Genomic DNA, 3,813 nt, shown 5'->3' on the forward strand with positions numbered 1-3,813 from the left:
GAACTCTAGGCAAAATTTTTGTGCAGGTCCGCCCGGGCAGACATTCGCTTCTGCCCGGGCGAGCAGCTTTCAGCTCTGCACACTATTTCATAACAAATCACTCCAAAAACGTTTCTTCCTTCCATAATCTGAAAACGTGGAAATATGAAAGTTGTAGCCCTATGTTTTGGCTTGAATCTCCAACTGGTTTCATGTCATTTGGAGGTTTGAGTAAAACGTTATGCTTATTCTCCCAACATGTGTCAGTGAAAGAATGACGATATACACGACACACTTCGGGGCACTTTTGGCTTGTCTTTCACAATGATTTTGACAAAACCCAAAACATGAAAGTTATAGCATTACATCTTAGTTTTCTAATGGTTATGGCCTCACATAATTTGGATAAATATTCTAATCATTGTGCTAAAACCCGTAAAAAATGCCATATTTTCATCTCATTTCCTACCAATTTCATTACACTACTTCTACCTACACATCTTACTATCACTATTTAGACACATATTCATTCTCAATACATCATGGACAATCTAGAAATCATATTCAATCTCAATATCGATACCTAAATCAACATTTAAAACATAATGAGCTAAATAACTACATATTACATGACATAAACACATTATTATCATTTGTACGAGTAACCGGGCATTACAATTCTCTCCTCCTTCAAAGAATTTCGTCCTCAAAATTTGACGTACTATATAGTTAAGGATATCTCTGTTGAATCTCGTCTTCTTGCTCCCAAGTTGCTTCTTCAATTGCATGACTGTGCCATAACAGTTTCACTAAGGGTATTTCCTTGCCTCGTAACACTTTTGATTTCCTGTCGAGGATTTGGACTGGTCATTCTTCATATGAGAGATTCGATGCAAGCTCCAACGGTTCGTAATGAAGAACGTGAAGGATTAGCCAAATACTTTTGTAGTAAGGAAACGTGAAAACATTATGAACGTTTGATAAACTCAGTGGTAATGCAACTCTGTAGGCTCTGTCTCCTATTCTTTCCAAGATTTCAAATGGACCGATATATCTTGGACTCCATTTTCCTTTCTTACCAAAATGCAAAATGCCCTTCAATGGTGATATCTGTACAAATACATGGTCCCCAACCTGAAATTCCAATCGACGACGTCGCACACCAGCATAGCTTTTTTTTTCGACTCTAGGAAGTGTGCATTTTTTCTCTGACCTTGGTTACCAATTTGGCTGTATGTTGTACCAATTCAGGGCCTAATAACTTTCTTTCTCCTACTTCAACCCAATGTACCCGAGATCGACATTTTCTACCATATAATGCAGTATATGGTGCCATTCCAATGCTTGACTAATAGCTATTGCTATATGTAAACTCAGCCAACGGTAGTTTATTGTCCCAACTGCATGGAAAGTCAATAGTACAGGCCCTCAACATATCTTCTAAGATCTGATTCACTCGTTCTGATTGTCCATCAGTTTGAGGGTAGAATGCCGTACTAAATAACAATTGCNTTAAAACATAATGAGCTAAATAACTACATATTACATGACATAAACACATTATTATCTTTTGTACGAGTAACCGGGCATTACAATTCTCTCCTCCTTCAAAGAATTTCGTCCTCAAAATTTGACGAACTATATAGTTAAGGATATCTCTGTTGAATCTCGTCTTCTCGCTCCCAAGTTGCTTCTTCAATTGCATGACTGTGCCATAACAGTTTCACTAAGGGTATTTCCTTGCCTCGTAACACTTTTGATTTCCTGTCGAGGATTTGGACTGGTCATTCTTCATATGAGAGATTCGATGCAAGCTCCAACGGTTCGTAATGAAGAACGTGAAGGATTAGCCAAATACTTTTGTAGCAAGGAAACGTAAAAACATTATGAACGTTTGATAAACTCAGTGGTAATGCAACTCGGTAGGCTCTGTCTCCTATTCTTTCCAAGATTTCAAATGGACCGATATATCTTGGACTCCATTTTCCTTCTTACCAAAACGCAAAATGCCCTTCAATGGTGATATCTTTACAAATACATGGTCCCCAACCTGAAATTCCAATCGACGACGTCGCACATCAGCATAGCTTTTTTTTCGACTCTAGGAAGTGTGCATTTTTTCTCTGACATTGGTTACCAATTTGGCTGTATGTTGTACCAATTCAGGGCCTAGTAACTTTCTTTCTCCTACTTCATCTCAATGTACCCGAGATCGACATTTTCTACCATATAATGCAGTATATGGTGCCATTCCAATGCTTGACTAATAGCTATTGTTATATGTAAACTCAGCCAACGGTAGTTTATTGTCCCAACTGCTTGGAAAGTCAATAGTACAGGCCCTCAACATATCTTCCAAGATCTGATTCACTCGTTCTGATTGTCCATCAGTTTGAGGGTAGAATGCAGTACTAAATAACAATTGCGTTCCCATAGGATGATGTAAACACTTCCAAAATGCAGACGTAAATTTGAGATCTCTATCATATACAATGGACACTGGGATGTCATGAAGTCTCACTATGTAGAGCCCAAAATCAGTACACGTAAAACTCATGCATTTATTTAATTGTTGAACATTTATTTAAATTTAAATTGATTTTTGAGATGCATGATTTATGAAAGTGCATTATTTTAAAATTATTTATGCTTATGTGATGCAAGTTAAAATTTTTTCTCCAGTTTTATGTTTCAGACGATTATTCGATGTGGGATCGAGGAAAAGAGACCGACGACGATTTTTGGCAATTTTAAAACGTGGTATTTTATTTTAAGTTAGGATTTGGGGCATTTTAAATGTTTTATCTAGTTTTAGCATTTTAAAAGCCTAATTTAATTATTATGTCATTTTATGATTTTCAAGTTTTCAAAGATTTGACACTTGTTCACTTTATTTTAAATTAAGAGTTTATTTACAATTAAGAAAGGTTAGTGTTTGATTACCATTTAATTAGTGGTTAATTCATAAATAAGCAATAATTTTCCCTAAAATTAGTCACCTAACTCACGCACAAACACATTTTTACACACACTCAAAACCGATAACACACAACACACACATACACATTTTTATTTTAAGGTTTTTATAGAAGAAAACCTAGGGTTCTAAGAAGCTAAAGCATCCACCCCTTCCCTCTCCATCTTTCCAGCAAATGTTGTTGATTTTGTTGCAAGAAAACGAGCCGCTAATCGTTCCGGATCAAGCCTCACACCGTTTCTGCTTCGGTATCACCGTATCGTGAACTTTTCATTTCAAAAGGCATGTATATTCTATTTTTCCTACGTCGATCTAGTCATATTATGTGTGGTGATGTTTTTATGCGTGAAAATTCAGGTGTGATGTAAATGGTTTGAGCAGAAAGCTGTTTGATCAATCTATGCAACGTTTCTAGATCTTAGAATTTTGTTTTTACTGTATTTTGAATTACTGAAATTTTTCGATCGAGATTTTGGGAAATCTTTCAACATATGCAACGTAGAACTTTTTGATACCTTCGATTTAATATAAAATTCAAAATATTTAGACAAAAATTGAGTTAGTTATGACCATTTTTGTCGGACTGCTCAAACGGTGTTTTGATGAAAATATTTTATTGATGTGTTCTTGAAGTTTTATTGTTGCAGGCTTCGTTGGGATCGACGGGTGATCGCTGCTACGTTTGGGTATATCGTAATGAAGTTGGGATGGTTATTGATGTTTCGTTTTCCCCGTTAGGCACTTGGGAGAATGAGTAGTCGTAAAAATCGTTTTAGTTGTCAAAAGTCGTGTTCATGGGTTTATTGTGTTACTTGTGATGCGTGGTTGTTTTGGGGCAATTGTATAGGCTTGAGTTA

Source organism: Primulina huaijiensis, chromosome 13, assembly GCF_012295235.1.
Source record: "Primulina huaijiensis isolate GDHJ02 chromosome 13, ASM1229523v2, whole genome shotgun sequence".
NCBI lineage: Eukaryota > Viridiplantae > Streptophyta > Magnoliopsida > Lamiales > Gesneriaceae > Primulina > Primulina huaijiensis.